The sequence below is a fragment of the Protopterus annectens genome, chromosome 4.part1, assembly GCF_019279795.1.
Source record: "Protopterus annectens isolate FY-2018-M chromosome 4.part1, PAN1.0, whole genome shotgun sequence".
Classification (NCBI taxonomy): Eukaryota; Metazoa; Chordata; order Ceratodontiformes; family Protopteridae; genus Protopterus; species Protopterus annectens.
In genome coordinates, this window is record NC_056734.1 from 934375159 (window position 1) to 934396066 (window position 20908).

Consider the following 20908-nt stretch of genomic DNA (forward strand, 5'->3'; position numbering starts at 1 on the left):
TTTCCCGGTCAACAAATGTAAAATAAATATGTTTTGTAAATAATCTACAATTATAGATCTACATGGTGGCATGTTTATGTTCATCCTGTGACTGGTAAAATAACTATTGAAAACCTAAGCAGCACTGTGACTACATTTTTACATAAAGCAAGGAAGTTGTTAGTTTGGCTTAGTGCAAGATACTCAGATATAAGTTCACTGCCATAGATACATTTCTGCATGCCATATTTTTTATGTCAGCTCATTTATAGATGTCTGTCTGTCTGTCCACATTACATTCTGAAGAGAATATATGGGAATAGAAAGTGCTTTCCTACATGTAATTGCTGACCAGATAGTTGAGCTCTATCTGCCTGAGCATATCTAGTCAGATTATATTTAATTGAAGTTCATTTCCTTTATATGTCAGTAGTGTGGGATTATGTGAGGATATGTGTGGAGCTTTGGCAAGATTCCCCTTTCCCTACTGTTGTGTGATGGTGCAGTTATATTGTGTGTTTGTGTGTGTTTGTGTGTGTGTGTGTGTGTGTGTGTGTGTGTGTGTGTGTGTGTGTGTGTGTGTGTGTGTGTGTGTGAGAGAGAGCCTGCATACACACACACACACACACACACACACACACGCACACACACACTCTCTCTCTCTCTCTCTCTCTGATGTGGATGAAGGTTTTTTGAACCAAATTCCCTGAAGTACCATTCTTCAGTACAGTCTTTTTCCTCCAAATCTGATATCCAGATATTAGAAGTTAGTACAGCTGTGAACTGTTGGTGACAGGACTGCTTGAGATTTTATATCATATTCCAAAAAAATTGCTCTCAGTTAAATGACCTACTCCAGTGTAAACCTGGCCCTGTTCCAAAAAGACTTGGGTGGGGATTTAATAAACTCCATGTAGGAATAGTGGAAAGCCTACATGGAGTGTACTTTTCCGTGTCTATGGCTCCCCTTCAGCAGCACACCATGTATATTAATGAAGATGCGCTACTGAGAGAGGAGTATAACACGGTTACAGAATCAGTGTAGGGGGTGTGTTACAGTGTCTGGAAATGAGTAACTCACCGGCTGCACTGTTAAAGTGCTGGATGCCACTGAAATATAAAAGTAAAATGTTACTTCCTCTTTTTCTTGTGTGTGTGTGTGTGTGTGTGTGTGTGTGTGTGTGTGTGTGTGTGTGTGTGTGTGTGTGTGTGTGTGTGTGTGTGTGTGTGTGTGTGTGTGTGTGTGTGTGTGTGTGTGTGTGTGTGTGTGTGTGTGTGTGTGTTTGCATGGCATGGCACATTAGCAATGGACACGTACCAGACATCTAAAAATAGAAACAGTATACTTTTAATTTTAATGTAAAAGGTCATGTTTAAGCATAGCTGAGTGGGTTTGCATGGTGCCGTGCTCAGCAGTGCTTAAAGGTCACTGAGAGTTATATAAAAATGTATAGGTGTAGTTATTGTATCCATGGTAGGTAAATGGTTAGAGTCACAGCCTTATGTGCAGTATGTGCATGGTTCAAATACACAGACAGGCCATTCAGCTTTTACATATGATAGCAAGTTGTTATAATAATTTATTTTTTTAATTATGTATATATTGTCATTTGTTAACTGGGTTAGTCCAGCTGGGCCAGAAGCCCATTATCAGTGAAGACCCAAGGAGAAAAGATCCAGTTAAACACAAGTTAACAATACTTAAAATGCACACTCCAAGATAAAGAAATTAAAATACATAAGGTTAGGTGATATAAGTTAACAATACTTAAAATGCACACTCCAAGATAAAGAAATTAAAATACATAAGGTTAGGTGATATAAAGTAAAATAGATATACATAATATTAAAGTATCATTAATGAACAAATAATTGCAACATATATTTTTTATATTTTTCATAGCATTTGGTTTGCCCTTAGCTAAGCTGCTAAGCCAAGCCAAGCAATGCTTAAATAGGACCCGTTTTAGCAGTACTTAGCAACACACAGCTCCATTTAGCTGGTTTGGGCACTGCTAAGCAATGCCAGTTTAAGCACTGCTCAGCTACGCTTAGCCGGTTTGCATGGTTCAAAGCTTCACTTATGATTTTTTAAAATGGTCAAGTGGTGGTAAAGGGCAGGAAAACAGCCTTATTTAAGCTGAACAGGCGGGAATACAGCCAGAACTTGTTGGAGTTTGACCCATACAGGAACTATGGCAGGAGTTGCAGAGAGTGGGTGCTTCTGGACATAGTGGTGAGGCATGTTGGAGTCTAGGGTCATGGTTGGGCTTCTTGTGAAAAACCATGACATCCAGCTGCTGCAGCCAGTACCAGGGATCGGAATACAAATCAGATGCCTTGCACCAGAAGTCACACGGTCTCACCAGTGCAACTGGTATCTCACACAAAGTTGAGCAGGTGCATCACCACTACGATGACCTGAAGCATAGGAAGGGGGAACTCTTGGCCCAGTGGATCCAAGATGCTCAGGACGACAATACCCCACAAGTTTGTAAGTATAGGAAGCAATGATTTATAAAAGTCTAGTATGAATATCTGATAGACAGGTACACATAATGGTGTGTTTCTCTCCCTACAGCTGCAGAGGAGAGAGCTCACAACCTGGAGGCCCATGCAGGGTGCCTGGCCAGGTTGCACCAAGAGTGTGGTGAGTATAGATATATCCTGCAATATATAGTAATATAATTAAGAAAGAGTACAATAGTAACTACAAGTAGGTATATTCTGTTTTGAGTGTACTGCAATTAATGTGTTTATAGACCTGATATAAGTGAGTAATGCTAGGTACAGTTCAATATAGATGAAAGCATGAACTCTGCTAAGGTGAAGGAAATAAAGTTACTACTGCATTACTAATGTTAAGGAATAACAAGTGTATGCTGTATTATTAATAATGTTCGGGTAATGAAGGGAATAAATCAACTGCATTCATAATTTTCAGGAAATAAAGTAGATTTGCAGTCCGCATTGTTAAGAAATAAACTTATTAGTACTGCCAACATGGTGGAATACCAGCTGTCTTTCAACGTCTGCATTATTTTAAGTGCTCAGCAATAAAGACTGTTAAATGTATACCAATCACTGGTTCATGTCACCCCTAATAAAGGTGTGTTGTGCCAAATGTAGTGTGTATTTTGGGCTGTTGGTCAAGAAATTTATTATTACAGCTGCCGTGAGGTAAACACAGGTATAATACCATGAAGTGACTGAAAGTTGGCCAATAATGAACTGTTTTGCTAAAGTGTAGATGTGAAGCTGCACTACAAGATATAGTGCATTATGATATTTGTTCTGTACTAAGATCTGTACCCAGAATAGTAGTGTCTAATATTATATTTAATAGTGTGTTTCTCTCAGGATTGTTTTTTGTTAACCTTTGCATTTCAGCTATATGCATTCCTGAATGTAGTTATGCTGATGCAAGCAAGTATGAAACTGTAATAGCTGTAGACTGCAAATATACCATCTGCAACTGTATATGGGTCAGATAGGCAACCCAGCACCCCAGTATGGTCTGTAAATATCACACATAATCCCATCCAGGGGTTAAATGTGTACTCCTGCATTCCAAGTATTGATACATAGTTCACCTACTATCTCTGTCATGCATGAATGTCATGCATGTGTGTTCAACTGTCACTGCAGTCTTGTGTGACACTCTACCTATATTAACAGGTCAGACTTTGCTACCAGGTGAGCTCTTGGCATATATTAGTCAATGAACACACAGCAGTGGCTCAGCAGCTCAGTTTGATAAATGATATGTATGTTGTTCCGTTTGCCACACACATACGTGGTTCCAATTCAGGGACAAGTACTACTATATATTTATAGAAACAGACAAGTACTACTGAATATTTATAGAAATAGTTATGTATTGTTAACAGATTTTCTCACCACAGGACTTACAGGTAAATAAATGTCTGCAGTAGCAGTATGAATAGTACAGTAATTAATTCATAGTTTCATAGTTTCATAGTTTGGTACTAGGCTATCTGCCCTGGGGCATTTATAAGCCTAGCCATAGCGATGTGGCTTTCGCCACCCCATGTAATGGTACAAAAGTGTACAGAATAGATTTAGAATACTGTGCCTCTGTCTAGTAGTGACACAGTGAAGACCCCCTTACATAATAGAATTAGTTTACTGTGCCTCTGTCTAGTAGTGACACCGAGATGACCCCCTGGGGTAAACCTGCGATCTCCCATCCACTCGTCAAGATTTATCTTGAAGAGAGTCAGTGAGGGGCACTGCCTAACATGAACTGGGATTCTGTTTCAGAGTATGGGAAGCCTCTGAGTTATGAATCTGTCCCTCCAGCATGTCCTATTCATATTTATGCTGAGGTTCAAATCTTTAGCTCTCGTGGTTCTGATGGATTTGGATTTTTTGAGGTGGAGCATGCCCATCAATTCCTGATTGGACATGGCCTTGTATGTCAGGTACAGATCACCTCTGAGTAGGTGGTATGCTACTGAATAGAGTTGGAGTTTCTTTAGTCTGGCAGCATATGACATATGTTGGAGACCCTTGATCCTCTTGGTGAGGTACATTTGGGGTCTCTCTAGCTGTTGCAAGTGCCGGGTGAGGTACATACCAAATGGAGCATTGTACTCAATCATGGGCCTGATAAGGGAGGAGTACAGGGGCACAATGACCTCCTTTGATCTGGATGTGAATCCCTTCATGATAAGGTGGGCAAGGTAGAAAGTCTTTCTAACCACCTTGGCAACATGGGTGCCAAATGAGAGGTCACTGTCGACTTGGATCCCCAGGTCTCTGATTACTTTTTCCATACTCAGTGGGTTACCGCCTATGTGATAATTTGTGGGCACTTTGTTTTTCCCAAAGGGGATGACTATACATTTTTTGGCATTTAGTTTAAGGCCATGAGTCGGGCACCAGTTGTCCATTTCAGTGAGGCCTTTCTGTAGGACGTATGTGTCAGCTGGTGTATCGACTATGGAACCTAGTTTTCAGTCATCTGCGAACTTTGTCAGCCACAACCCTCCCATGTTTGCTTTCACATCTGAGAAATAAATGCCGAACAAGAGGGGTCCCAGGACAGAGCCTTGTGGGACACCACTTGTCACTGGCTTTGAGTCTGACATGGTTCCAGCGATTTTGACTTTATGGGTTCTATCCTTTAGCCAGTTTGCCACCCATCTTGTGACATATGGATTTACATTTAAGCTGTTGAGCTTGTCTATGATGCCAGAGTGGGTATTGTGTCGAAAGCTTTAGCCAAGTCCAGGTAGGCTGTATGGACTGCTTTGCCCTCGTCAATGGCTCTAGTGACTGTTTCAAAAAAGTTAACCAGGTTTAAAAGGCAGGATCTGCCTTTTACAAAGCCGAACTGGGTGGGATCAAGTGTCTGTAAGCCCCCAATGTCTCTGTTTATTAGTTCCATAATGATTCTTTCCATAGCTTTGCAGACCAGGCTGGTTAAGCTTATGGGGTGGTAGTTACCAGGGTCAGTAGAGGTGCCTCCTTTCTGGAGTGGGACTACTGTTGCTGTACGCCAGGTTTTCAGGTACATATCCTGTAGTAAGGCTAAGGTTAAATAGCATTTTTATGTGCGGGTTTAGCTCCTCTTGGAGTTCACGTAGCACGCAACCTGGGATACCGTCAGGTCCCATTGATGCTGTGTTTTTAGCTTTGCTGAGGGCGGTTCTCACCTGGAACTCTGAGATGACAGGGAGGTTACATTCAGCTGGGACAAGTATTTCTTCTTTTGGGGGTGAGGGAGGGGAGAAATTTGCACTGAACCTGTCTGCCAGAATGTTGGCAATATCTGTGGGTTCAGTGTATTTTTTGTCATTGTGAACTAACTCTGAACATATCTGAGGGTTTCCGCCCAGGTTTCTAACATAGCTGAAGAAGGCCTTGTGGTTATCTTTGGTGTCCATAGCGATTTTTCTCTCAAAGTTGGCCTTGGATGTTTTTATGAGAGAACGTAGCTTTCTACTAGTGCTGATCAGAGATGCCTTCTCTTTATGGGATTTTGCTCTGTCATGCAGTAGCTTCCTTCTTTTGTTATACAATTTGTTTATGGCTGGGGTCCACCAGACAGGATGCCTGCCCTTGGTGGAGAGGGTCTTGGTTTTATTTGAGATTGCATGATCCATGCATTCTTGGAGATGTCCGTAGAAAGCATTTGTGAAGGATTCTGCATTGTGGTATATGGTTTCCACTGTCCCAGTGGGCTTAAAGGATACCATCTCAGTTTTAAGAAGTGTAAAGTTGGCTTTTGAGAAGTTTTTCACTGTAGTCTTTTGTGTTGGGGTGGAGGTGGGATATGTATATCCAGGGTGATTAGTTTGTGGTCAGATCTCACTAGTGAAGGGTATACTTCTGGTGTGGAGCACTTTGTCCCCATGTTTGTAATGATCAGGTTTAGTATATTATCTCCCCTTGTGGGAGAGGTGACTAGCTGTTCCATTGCATTTGAATTTATGAATTCCAGGAACCTTTGGGCTAGGATGTTTGGGCTAGAATAATGCACCCAGTCTACGTTAGGGTAGTTGAAGTCTTCCAATATGATGGTGTTTGGTGAGACATTCATATCCTCCAATGTCTTCAGGAAGGCTAAGTGGGGTTCCTGAGATTGGGAGGGTGGTCTGTAACATGCTACCAGTTGTATAGCAGTTTTGCCTATGGTTAGTTGCACCTGGATGGTCTCTGATGCTTCATGTGTTGTTACTAACCTGGAGGTGTGGGTGTCCTTGAAGAATATGGACACTCCTCCTCCCTTTTTGCTTTGGCCCGAGTTTTGGGGCCGAAAAGAATGATACGAGGTATAGCCTGGTAGCACTGGGGTGCTCTCAGGAGCCTTGAACCAGGTTTCAGTTACTGCACAGACATCGATGTCCTCCATACTGAGGAGTGCTTCGAGAGCCTGCATCTTGAGATTTAGACTTCTGGCATTGAGCAGCATTACCCTTAATTTTTTTCCATTTTTGATTTCTAAGGAGGTGGGTTTGTCTTTTGAGCCTTGCCTAAAAAAGGCACTATGAGGGAGGCAAGAGCCTTAGCCAATATCCTGGGAGCTGTCATTGGGTAACTGTCCAGATGTACTAGTGTGTAAACAGCATTGCTCAGCAAGGTGATAAGACTTCATTAAAGAAACCATCAACAAGTACACTACTATTCCTAGTTAATAAGAAAAAATGTTTTATTGTTGGTATGGCTGTATGCCTGGTGCGTCTGTGAATGTCTGCTGATAGTCTAACCCCATGCCTGGCAAGGATAGCAGGATAAGTGTAAACTGTCTGTACTGTGCACGATACTTGTCCAAGTGTCACACTGTCACAGATAGTGACCGCTGTTGCCAAAACCCTTGGACACAGATATAACATCCATTCAAAATATGTCAGTAGCACACTCTCACATCAAATGTGCACAGTGCACATTGGTAGTCATATATGTTCCCCTGACATGTAATAGTCCTCTGTAGTTTTGTACCTGTAGGTGTTACAGCTTGGCCCATACTGTCCCATGCAGATAGCTGCAGAGGTATGTATGTGCTACAGTAGTTATAGAGCACTTGTATGCATAAACCAATGGCAGACCTGTACAGTATAGAACAGTACTGTTGCAAACAATATAGCCTATACTGTTTTTAATGGAATGTCTCTTTCTCACCCCATCCATATCTGCATCACAAATTATTATTGTTATACTATGGCTATGGTTTCCTTTTCACATACGTTGTTTTCAAAACTTTATGTAGGGCCTTGTGTTTTATTATTGTTATATATTACAATGGTTGCATACTAACATACCTTGTTGAAATACCAATGTTGTTGGCTTTTTGCCATAACTGTTACTGGCATGATGTTACAATATTGACTGTTGTTCCATTTATTCTTGTGTTCTGCATGCTATGCATTATATATTATCATTCTGGCATAATTGGAACACCCTTGCATGCTGTTATAACTAATGTTTAAATGTGCTGTACATGACTTACCGATTCACTTTGAAAAAACCTCATCACCATAGCATGAGTGGGTAGACTGGTTCCTGCGAATCCACCTACCCCACCTCAACTGGCTGTGACACAAGGTCCCAGCACATCTGGGACCCAACCTGGAGCTGCCCCCTCTGCTGGACCTGCACCACCCATGGCTGGAACTGCCTCAGGGGAAGGGCCCTCCCTAGGAGTGTCCATGGAGAGGGAGCAGTTACCCAGTGACAGCTCCCAGGGATGGTATGCAGGATTGTCCAGCATGATTTGGACAACAGACTGCACCAGATTATAGGCAGACTAGTGCCCCTGGAGGAGCAGGCTGACCCTGTTGCCCAGCCCACAACACAGCTACCTTTGGCACCATGAAGGATCAGTGGTGACTACCCATGGGTGGGGGAGCTCAGTCCCACTGCTGCCATCTGGGGGCACTTGGTTTTCTGATTCCACAACACCCACCCTGTCCAAGGTGTTTACCCCCCCTCATGTGCCATACACTGCCCATGTCTGCTGTCTTGTCTGTTTGCAAATGCTACCTCTGCTACCCAACTTACCTCCCCACAGGTACCTATATACCATTCCCAACATTCCCCTCTCTCCTTAAAAAAATGGGCATCTGTCCCACAAAAAAACATCTCCCCATACATAGCTCTCCATTTCATCCACACCTACACTACCCACAATCAATCACTGCAGCAATTAATCTACAAAGTCATGTTGTCACACCCCTCCCTCTGGGATGTGAGGCTCCAAATTCCAAATTGTCCACAATCTGCACAACTGTTGCTGTAGAAGAAATAGAGAGCTATGGTCCTTTCTTACACTCATTCTGCACATCCTTACTTGCTTTTAACATTGTTTTCCCCCTGCTTGCCCCCATTTCACCACTTTCCTATTACCCCTTTTTTCTTTTCTTTTAAATTAGGGTGGGTTTAAGCAGAGCTAAGCAGTGTGGCACATTGGGCTGCACCACACAAACCCACTTAAATCTGCTTAAAACTGCTTTAATCACCTTATCTGTTTATGACACTGTTCTGCATATCAGCACAATAATGATCCCTGCCAAGTCTTGGACCCAGGACCCTGTCAACTACAGCATAGTGCATTAGTCCTCTAAGCCATTCCACTCTGAAGAATAGCTGGTGTTTCTATAAACATATCATAAATTCCACTGATGCACATCAGCAAAAAGAATCATACCTGACAAGTTTTGAACCCAAGACCCTGTCAACTACAGTAGAGTATATTAGCCTACTACACCACTCTGCTCTGAATAATAAATGGTGTTTCTATAAACATATCCTGATTGCCAGTGGCACACTACTTCTACATATAATGGGGTAAATGAAAGTGTACTTGGGTCTGTGATGCAGACACCAAACCAGTACACAGCCAAATACATGTTGATGGATGTACTGGAGGCCTATGATATCTGTTAGAGTTGACAACTGCACAGACTGTTGCAGAATGTCCACAGTTCATAGGTTCATAGGTTCATACTAGGCTATCTGCCCTAGTGCATTTACAAGCTTAACCAGAGTGTGTTTGGCTTTCGCCACCCCTTGGAATGAGTTTACTGTGCCTTTTTTAAGGTTGTGTTTACTGTGCCTCTGTCTAGTAGTGACACAGAAGTGATCCCTGGGGTAAACCTACGATCTCCCATCCACTCATCAAGATTTTTCTTGAAGAGAGTCAGTGAGGGGCTCTGCCTAACATGGACTGGGATTCTATTCCAGAGTGAAGGGAGCCTCTGGGTTATGAATCTGTCCCTCCAGCATGTCCTATTTATTTCTGTGCTGAGGTTCAAGTCACTCGATCGCGTAGCTCTAAGGGATTTGGATTTTCTGAGGTGGAGCATGTCCATTAGTTCCGGGTTGGACATGGCTTTGTATGTCAGGCATAGATTGCCTCTGAGTAGGCGGTATGCAACTGAGTATAGCTGGAGTTTCTTTAGCCGAGCAGCATATGGCATCTGTTTGAGTCCCTTGATCCTCTTAGTGAGGTACTTTTGGGGTCTTTCTAGTTGCTGCAGGTGTCGGGTAATGTACATCCCAAATGGGACATTGTACTCAATTATGGGCCTGATGAGGGATGAGTAAAGGGGCACAATGACCTCCCTTGATCTAGATGTGAATCCTTTCATGATAAGGTGGGCTATATAGAAGGTCTTTCTAACTACTTTGGCAATGTGGTTGTCAAAGGAGAGGTTACTATCAACTTGGGTCCCCAGGTCCCTAATTTCTTTTTCTGTACTTAATGGATTGCCTCCTATGTGGTAATTTGTGGGCACTTTGTTTTTGCCAAAGGGTATAACTATATACTTTTTGGCATTTAGTTTAAGGTCATGGCTCTGGCACCAGTTTTCCATCTCTATGAGACCCTTTTGGAGGATGCTTGTATCAGCTGGAGAGTCAATTATGGCGCCCAGTTTGCAGTCATCTACGAACTTGGTCAGCCACAGTCCTCCCGTGTTAGCCTGTATTTCAGGAAAACATATTCCGAATAAGAGAGGTCCCAGGACTGAGCCCTGTGGGATGCCACTTGTAACTGGTTTAGAGTCTGACATGGCTCCAGCAATTCTGACCATATGGGTTCTGTCCTTGAGCCAGTTTGCAACCCATCTTATGACATAGGGGTTTATATTTAGGCTGAATAGTTTGTCTACGATGCCCGAATGGGGTATTGTGTCAAAGGCTTTTGCGAGGTCTAGGTAGGCTGTGTGGCCCACCTTACCCTCATCAGTGGCCTTGGTGACTGTTTCAAAGAAATTACCAGGTTCAGGAGGCAGGACCTGCCCTTAACAAAGCTGAATTGGGTAGGATCCAGTGTCTGTAGGTCCCCAATGTCTTTGTTTATGAGCTCCATAATGATCCTCTCCATAGCTTTGCAGACCAGGCTAGTCAGGCTTATGGGGTGGTAGTTTCCAGGGTCCGTAGAGGCGCATCCTTTGTAGAGTGGGACCACAGTTGCTGTACGCCATTCTTTGGGTACATATCCTGTAGTAAGGCTAAGATTGAATAGCAGCTTTATGTGAAGGTATAGCTCTTCTTGGAGTTCATGTAGCACGCAGCCCGGGACACTGTCCGATCCCATTGATGCTGTGTTTTTTGCTTTGGAGTGGGCAGCTCTCACCTGGGCATCTGAGATGTCAGGGAGGCAACACTCTGTTGGGATAGATATTTGTCCTTTTGGGGGGGAGGGGGGAGAAGTTTGCACTGTACCTGTCTGCCAGGATGTTGGCAATGTCTGGGGGTTCAGTGTATTTTTTGTTATTATGGACTAACTCTGAGCATATCTGGGAGTTGCCACCCAGGTTTCTAACATAACAAAAGAAAGCCTTATGATTATCTTTTGTTGCTTGTGCAATTTTTCTCTCAAAAGTGGCCTTGGATGATTTTATGAGTGATCATAGTTTTTTGCTAGTACTGATCAGAGATGCCTTCCCTTTTAGGGATTTTGCTCTGTCATGTAGTAGCTTCCTCCTTCTGTTGTATAGCTTATTTATGGCTGGGGTCCACCAGACAGGACGCCTGCCTTTGGGGGAATGGGTCTTGGTTTTATTTGGGATTGACCATAAAATGAAGTGCAGTAAGCCAAAGAATTCCAAAAAATCCGTATATTCTTTTTAGAAAGGTTTTAATAAATTTAATAAATTTATTTGGGATTGCATGATCCATGCATTCCTGAAGGTGTCCATAGAATGCATTTATAAAGGATTCAGCAGATAGGGCCGTGGTTTCCACTGGCCTGGGGGCCTTGAAGGATTCCACTTTGGTTTTAAGAAGTGTGAAGTTAGCTTTTGAGAAGTTCTTCACTGTGGTCTTTTGTGCTGGGGTTGGGGCGGGATGTGGTTTTCTAGTGAGATTAATTTATGGTCCGATCTTACCAATGAGGGGTATACTTCTGGTATGGAACATTGTGTCCCCATGTTGGTGATGATCAGATCTAGTATGTTTTACCCTCTTGTGGGAGTGGTGATGAATTGTTCTATAGCATTTGAGTTTATGAATTCTAGGAACCTCTGGGCTAGGGTGCTGGGGCTTGAGTAATGCTCCCAGTCTATGTTTGGATAGTTGAAGTCCCCCAATATGATGGTGTTTGGAGAGACCTTCATATTCTCTAATGTCTTCAGGAAGGCCGAGTGGGGTTCCTGAGTTTGAGAGGGTGGTCTGTGGCATGCTACAAACTGGAAGGCAGTTTTGCCCACTGTTAGTTGCACATGGATGGTCTCCGATGCTTCGTGCAATGCCACTAACCTGGAGGTGTGGGTGTCCTTGATGAATATAGATACTCCCCCTCCTTTTGTGGTTCGGTCTGAGTTTTGGGGCCGAAAAGCATGATATGAGGTATAACCTGGTAGTGCTGGGGTGCTCTTGGGAGACTTGAACCAGGTATCTGTCACTGCACAGACATGATGTTCTCCAAACTGAGGAGGGCTTCGAGAGCTTGCATCTTGAAGTTTAGACTTCTGGCATTGAGTAGCATTACCCTTAGTTTCTTTCTACTTGTGTTGTCTAAGGAGGTGGGTTTGTATTTTGAGCCTTGCCTAAAAAAGGCCCTATGCGGGTGGCAAGAGCCTTTGCCAATATCCAAAAGCCCAGGGGAGACAGGTGCAAGCCGTCCCTTGTGAAGCAACGTGTTCACCTACTTATAGCATGGTTGTCATAAAACCTATTCTGTGTGCTGAACTACTGGCAAGTCAGTGCAGTTTGAGGTTACAAAATCATGACAGACAGGTCAGTGTCACATGCCATACCCATCCGAACATACATGTCCATGGGAATCCTGTGTAACACACTGTATGTATGCACATATGTCTTGCAACTACACCTGCCATAATAATGAGTCAGTAGCTCTAAGTGTTATATTCCTAGCATGTATGATAGTTGGACACCCACAGTCTTGCCCTACAGTCCAGCCTGTTGCACGGCAACTACATGCTTGTCACTACAACATATAAATAACTGAGCCCTGCAATACAGGACTGGTTAATGCTGCCGCAGTCACTGCCACCCACATTAGCATGTCAAAGGCCTGTAGGGTGAGACACATGTCACAAATATGAATAGGTGTCCTAAATGTTGCCTACCATTCTCTGGATGGCACTATTACTTAACATATTTACCAAAGACACATGCCTCACCTGGACTGTTATGGGTACCCTCACCCTGGCTATGCTATGACAACAGAGCTGACACTGCTTCCTCACTAACATATACAGTTTGCTGTCCCCCAGTGTGCTCACAATCCTCAGTATGACTCCTGGCCAGAATGCAGCAACTGCATCCTGCAACGCATGCAGCAGTATCTTTGGCTACCTGCTACATACCTACCATACCTCCCAAACACCTAGAACAGGGCATCCACACAACACCCATAAATAAAGGGCAGGAAGAGTCAAGTGACAAGGACATGTGTCACAGTCTTCCCCTATAATCATACACAGCTGATAGATCAGTGGCAATTGCAGCAACATGCACATTCAGACTAAAATGAGGTATGACACTCACATCTGTTTCTTTACTGACCCCAACACACATTGTTAAACAGTAAACTGCCACAGAATCAGAAATTCTGTTCACAATGGTCAAACATAGCATGCAAAACTGTGGACATACCACATCAGTCCAAACAGTGGACAGTATTTCTACCTACCCTCTGTGATTCTGTAGTCCCCACACCTCAATAATGTCCTCCTCACAGTCAGGGATAAGGGCCAAGGCCTACATGAAGGCCTTAATTATAGCACGGTCTTGCCATGCCATTGGCCAATGAAAATGCAACCCAGTTGTTCTGGATGCAATTAGCAAGTGTATGTCAATGATTGGTGCAAAGGCAATCACCTCTTCATCAGCATTACCTACAAAAGGCAAGCTGCTGCCTATGGTAAACAGTTCTGTGACTTTTGTCATGAAGACAGACTGCACGATCAAGGAATATGTAACTGGATTTCTGCACACAAAGGAGTACAGCACTATACCAGGAATATAATAGAATTCCCTATGTAATGGGACACAGTTGGAGGGGATGCAGCCATGGGAAATAAGGATTACAACACTAGCGTCTGTAGAACATAACTTGGAATGACATGTTGTTGTTAGCCAGCTGTCCAGCACCTATAATCTCCCCTATTGTCTCTGTCTGCTGTGACATAGATCACAGCTCTGGCTCCTGAGTTCCCCCCAGCGATGATGAGCTCACATATGAATGCTACTGGATTGTGTATTACACAAATATGACAGTAAGTACTTGTGGACACAACTGGTATATCGCATGATGTACTGTCAGTCAGCTTCTCTCAGTCTGTGAATGTCACACAGGCATAGTTCACACATTGTCCAGGTGCCCCTGACTATTTCTGAGATAATCTGGCTAGGTCACTGTGTACTCCACACCTGTATCTCATTGCCTGAGAGCTATGGCTAGCATACCTGTTGACCAGCTGCAGCAGGACAGCAGGTAATACCCAGACATACTGGGGGGACACATGCTCATTACTCAGCAGCAGAGTGTACATATTGAGCATACAATGTAAGGGAATGAATGCAGTACCAGATATTAATGTGCCATAACTGTTTTCTGAGGGGTCTGGCATGTGACAGCCAGATTCCCCACAGTCTGTGAGCAACCATGACCTATTGTCCAACTGTTTTCCAGACATCCACATTTGTCTGGCGGAGGGTCCATATATATCAGGCACATGTACACATTTTGCAAACATCTGTGTACTGCAGATGTTGGACACCTACAAGGAAGAGAACCTACACCACAGTTGCAGTGCTGTCTGTAATTGTGTAGTACAGATGTTTCTGGAATGTCCCCATACACTTGTAGTACCACTCACTCATTTGTCGGATGGTGGCTGCATGACATGGTACTGGGATTTCGCCCATAGGGGACACACCACAGTAGATGGCAGTGATGGATGTGGACACATAACAACACAGTCTGTCACAGCTCATGGGCCATAACAGGTATACCTAGAATCATACGAGGTTACTAGGCCACTGACCATGAGGCCCTCATAAGTCTAGCCCAGAATTTAGCTCATGTATGTGCAAGTCAGGATCGTTGCCCCAGTCTAACAGGGACACAGGTGGTATCCCAAGTGTGTATGTCCTGCTAACCATCCAGTTATCCAGGTATCATTTGAGAAGGTGTAAATAGCTGCCCTGGCTGATGTGGACAGGGTGTCCGTTCCATAGCTGTGCAAGTGTGTGGGACACATATCTGACCCACTAACAAGTCCTGTTCATGTCACATTAAGTTGAGGGTGTGTGTGTGTGGGTTAATAGAGTGGAGCCCTACTTGCAGTTGTGCAGCAATCCCATCAAGGTGAAGTCCATGATCGCCTTGTATGCCAGACAGAGGTCACCTCTGAGGAGTCTATATGAAACTGGGTAGAGGGATGGGGTAATCTGTGTATGGTAGATGTGTGATGCCATGGTATTCCCTGCTGGGCAACCTTTATGACCTCCACAGATGCTGCATGTGCTTTGCAAGGTAAATGACCATAGGTATACTCAATCATGATCCTTATTAGGGGGAATACAGGAATGTTGTGACCTCCATATCCCTGGATGACATACCATTATGTATGAGGTGAGCCATGTAGAAGGTTTTCCTTACAATGGAAGCATCATGGTGGGCAAATGTCATGTAGGCATCAACCTGTGTGCACATAACCCTGTTGACTGATTGTGTGCTTAGGATGTTGTTAGTATTGTGATAATATGTGGGGATCCAAATGGGATGATACTGCATGTTGTGGTATGCAGCCTGAGGCCATGTTTCTGGCACCAGTCATATGTCTGAATGAGACCCTCTTGGCAGATGTCCACATCACTAAGGAATCTGGTTAGAGCATCCAGGATGCAGTAATTTGCAAACATGGTCAGCCATAATCCAATGGCTGTGCCCTGCACTTCAGAAGAGTACACCACACATAACAGAGGCCCAAACACAGTACACCAGGTTACACAGCTAGTTATGGGTCTACTGCTTGTGGGTATTCCCCTATGTGGACTAGGTGGGTCCTGTCAGTGCACAAGTGTGCTACCCATCTGGTGTCATATGGACTGATGTCTAGGTGGGAGTGTATATCTATTATGGCCAAATAGGGAATACTGTCAAAGCCTTTGGCAAGGTCAATGTAGGCATTGTGCACTGTCACCCCCCTCTATGGCTTTTGTGACTGTGTCAAATAGGTCAACCAATTGTAACAGACACAATCCCCACCTTGACAAAGCCTGTGTGTGATAGAGTGTGTGGAGGTTGCCAATATCCTTCTTAATGAGGTTCACTATAAACTGTGACATGGCCTTGGAGATCAGCCTACTTAGGCTGATGGGTCTATAATGTGCCTGATTGGTGGACACTGCACTTTAGTGTAAATGGGTGAGAGTGGGTGTCCTCCACTCAGCTGGGACAAAGGTGGCAGTCAGGCCTTGGTGGAATACAATGCCTTATGGTGCTGCAAGGTCATGCTTGGGGTCATGTAGGATGCATCCTGTGATGTAATAGACTCCCATGGCAGATGTATACCATGACATTGAGGTGGCAGTGGTGACATGTTCCCTACATATAAAGGGAAGGGTGCAGGTACTGAGGATGTCCTGATGTACTGATGAAGGGACAGGGGGGTGAAGCCTACACTGCCTCTGTCAGGCATCACATATGCCATACCTACAGCATTTGTATAACTGGTGTCCTTGACCACCACTACTGAGCAGATCTCAGTGCTTCCTTTGATGTTGCAGACATATGTGAAGAAGGGGAGATGATTGTCCATGGTGGATGTCACCAATGTGGGCTCGGGGTTTGCTTTACAGGATTCCAGTAGTGATCTTATTTGCTAGTTCAGGCTAAGGTGACATTGCATCAAATGGGCAACTGCTCCTTCTTTGTCTGAGAAAACAGTACAGCATCCCTGTTATAGACACTATTTATTGCAGATGTCCACTAGACGGGTGTATGCATCCTTGCAGAGGATGATGTAGTCCTCTCGGGTATACCTGACTCCATGCCTCTAGGTGCCAGTTTCTACAGAGAGGGTGGGGTTGTGAAGCTGTGTATACCACCCCTCAGGAGGTTGTATTCAACTTTGGAGTTATATGTCTGTCTGAGCCTAGCTAGATGGGTATTGTGGGAGATGGCGACTTCAAATCTGACTGCTTTATGGTTGCTTTGACCACAGATGATGACACTGTTGGGATGCTGCAGTGGTTACCTATTTTGTCTAATATCAACTCCAACAGACTTTCACTTCATGTGGGGGTAACACCTAGCTGCTTCAATGCGTTTGTGTTTCCACTGTTGATTGATCTCTGGGCATTTGTGAGCTAGCATGAGTACATCTTCCAAAGCATGTTTAGGTAGTTCAAGTAACACAGGATCATGGTATGGACCCGAATCCTGATACAGTTGATCAGGTCCATATAGGCAGAATGGGCTTCCTGGTCACATGTGGAGGCCAGTAGCTAAGCTATGATTTGGATAGGTGTCTTGGCAATGGTGAACTGCCGATGCAGTGTCCCCTGTGCATCTTACTGCCTGTACAGCCTGGAGGTGTGTATGTCTTTCATATATAGTGAAACCCCACATCTCATGGTTTAGCACCCACACTTCGGGGTTGGACTGTATGATAGGATAGGTGACAATGTAAGGGCAGGGTTCTCTCTGCAGCTTTAAACCATGTGTCTGTGACTGTACAGTTGTCAGCATTTCCCAGGGTTATTAATGTTTGCAATGAATGCAGATTCATGTTTAGCCTTCTAGTGTTTAGCAGCATGACCTTCAATGTGTGATGTGCTGACAGTTCTATGTTGGTAGTTTTAACCTCACCATGTCTGGTAATAAAGGCACTATGGGGTGGCAAGAACTATTGCCAGATGCATGAAGGCCAGTTGAGACAGATGGAGGCCATGTCTGGAAAAGCACTGTGGTCTGTTGATCATATCATCCCCGGCTCTCAGGTACTGGATCCCCCTGGAATGACACAGGATAACAAGCCAATTGTTAAGATCAATCATTTCCTGATTGAATTGTGACATCATTCTGGGTGACAGCAGAATGGTGCATAAGACTAGGGACATACTTGCCTGGGACACATAATCAAGATGCTCTATCATGTTGGCAGATTCTGGCACCTGGCAGACAAGTAATTGTGACCCTTCCCATATACAGCCTGGTGAGAAGCACATCTGTGTGTCTGACAACAGAGTCTCCTATGACTAATATGTTTTATTTATGGTAATGTATTTGTGGCTGTAGGACACAGGTGTGTGGCTATGTATGGTATGTGCTGTGGAGGCCTGTGGCATTTACGTATGCCTTTGCCTCGGAGGTCTCGTTTGTTAGTGGATGTGTATGTTGAGGGCCTATGCATATGTGGATATGTGTGTTGTGTAGTTGTGAGTTGTGTGTGAGGTGTGCTGATTGTATTGACAACCTGTTCAGTGCCAGATATTTGGCCTTGACAGAGAGAGAGAGAGAGAGAGAGAGAGAGAGATGGCAGGGACTGTGGTTTTCTAATGTCATTGCATCTCTCATAAATTGTGTTCCTTGGTGGTGTTTATAGATGGTTGTCTGTGTACATGTGGCAGTTGCTACACTGTGCCAGAATGCCCATGTCAACTAGACTAGCAGGTGAAACTGTAGGACATTGTGCAGCCATATATTTCAGACTCTGAGAGACGTAGGCCAGGGAGACCTAAGAGGTGGGTCTACAGCCCAGGTGCTTAAAACAAGAATAGGAGGCTGACATCACTGCATACAATGTAGATAGGCTATACACAAGCAGTAATGTGTGCAACAGTAAAATGCAGTGGAACACCTAAGAGAACATGTAGCAAGTAGCAGGAAACAGCAGGATCAGGAGGACAATGCATGATGTATTGGCACTGTGTTGCTCTTAGTCACATACATACTGTGGTGATAGATGGCTGGGTATGATATGGGAGTTAGCTGAGGATAGTGCTGGCAAATGTGGATGTGCAGGGCGTGTACATAATGGAGAGCAATGTTTGTGGTCCTGTGATGTGTTCCCCTCTTCTTGTCTTTCAGGAGTGATGTACCGACGTAGGAACCCACCATTTTCAGATGCGGAGAATGCTGCCATACTTGATGGACTGAGACTCGATCACCAGATCCTGCTGTCAAGGAGTCACCATAATCAGCATCGATGCACTGCCTTGTGGGCAGACCTCATGGCATTGGTGAATCATGTTGGGCAGCAGGGAAAGAGTTATAAGCAGGTCTGGCACTGTGCTACAGACATGATAAATAGTGCACAGCAAAGGGCTGCATCTGTGGCCAGGGACCGTGCTGGCACTGGTGGAGGGCCTGCAACACTACAGCCACTCTCAGCCACAGAGGAGCTCCTGGCAAACCTGGGCCCAGCCACCAGCTCACAAAGATCCATCACACCATATGTTGTGGAGGTGGGTGGCACAGCTTCCACAGTGGTGGAGCATCCATGTAAGCCCCTGTGGTCATTGCATTAATACTGTAGCCATCATAGTGGCAGCCTCTGCATACCTGTACATGGATGGCAGGTTATTTTGCATTTGTGGGGGGTGGTGGTGGTTTGTAACACACACGTATGCGCACATATTAAGAATATCATCAGTGTGGGTTGAATCACAGTTCATACTGTACATGTTGATATATACACATATTATCTTGTACCAATGCCACATTTGTGTCTGCTGACAGTGCCTCTCCCCCACAATTCCATAGGTACCTCTATTGTTGCTGGAGTCCATCATCCTGTAGCTGCTGAAGGTGCAACTGTATTGACATGGCTCATCTATACCCTGGGGATGTTAAGGGCTGCCAATTTGCCATGGACACAACTGTTAAGCTTAGCCAAATTGCAATACTTGTATGTTCAGTTGTGGAGGGGTTCACTGCAGTGCATTATATTGATAATCACAGTAGCATATTTGTAGGAGCTGTAACATATTTGCACATAGTTTTGTGAAGGTCTAGGCAGTCTGCTATATGGGGGGGGGGCTTTCGTATGGTAAAAAGGGTGCACTGTGTTAAAGTTGAAGGTCCATCACATAAACTGACATCTCACATATCTCACAGGCGTATAGTACTATGAACATTAACTGGATGTACGTGCACTGCAGTTGTTAAGAGCTGTCTTTTCTGTGTCTGTTGGGGGTCTGGTTCTGTGTTGTGCATGGGATCAGTAATAAGGTGCAGTATATGTAATGCAGTTGTGGCACCAAGCCCATATATGTGTGTGTGTGTGTGTGTGTGTGTGTGTGTGTGTGTGTGTGCGTGCGTGCGTGCGTGTGTGTGTGTGTGTGTGTGTGTGTGTGTGTGTGTGTGTGTGTGTGTGTGTGTATAGCAGACATAGTAGTGCAGGGAGTAATGTAGTCATGTTGTCTTCTTTCACACAGGTGACCATGGGGTTTGGAGTGTGTCCCCCTCACAACCTGATGTCAGTGTCTCATCTGACTCTGATGAAGATGGTGGGCATAGTGAGGCAAAGGTGGTGTTGTTGGGGGCTAAATCTGTCCCATGTATTGGCATCCCATGTTCTCCCCCAATTTCCCCACAAACAGTCAGTATGCCCACACATATCCAATCCTTTGCACCCACAGATATTGGACAGTCTGAGAGTGGCATCCACAACTCCATCCATGGTATTGGTGAGTCCTACATCACTTCACTGATGTAGTGGATAGATGGTGGGGTGAGACATTGTCATCATCAACCATGCAATGTCGGTGCTGCAAGTGTGGTGGGAGCAGTGCATCAGACACGTGGACATAGGTCAGCAGCATCAGCTGAGAACCCACATGGCCATGCACAGTCACACTCCTGTAGTGGCAGTACCACCAGCACTACTGAAGGGGGGTGCTGTACACACCACAACATGGGAGGCCAAAGGCACATGGTCCTAGGTGGTCCCATGAGGGACACCAACCCAGCAGACACCAG

The 20908-nt window shown here is 44.5% G+C and overlaps 1 protein-coding gene across 1 annotated transcript in view; it reads right to left on the bottom strand.

The window, feature by feature from the left end:
• Positions 1–20908, bottom strand: part of LOC122801346 (mucin-5AC-like) — a 150970-nt gene that overhangs the window by 18257 nt on the left and 111805 nt on the right. The gene's annotated exons all lie outside the window — the stretch shown is intronic.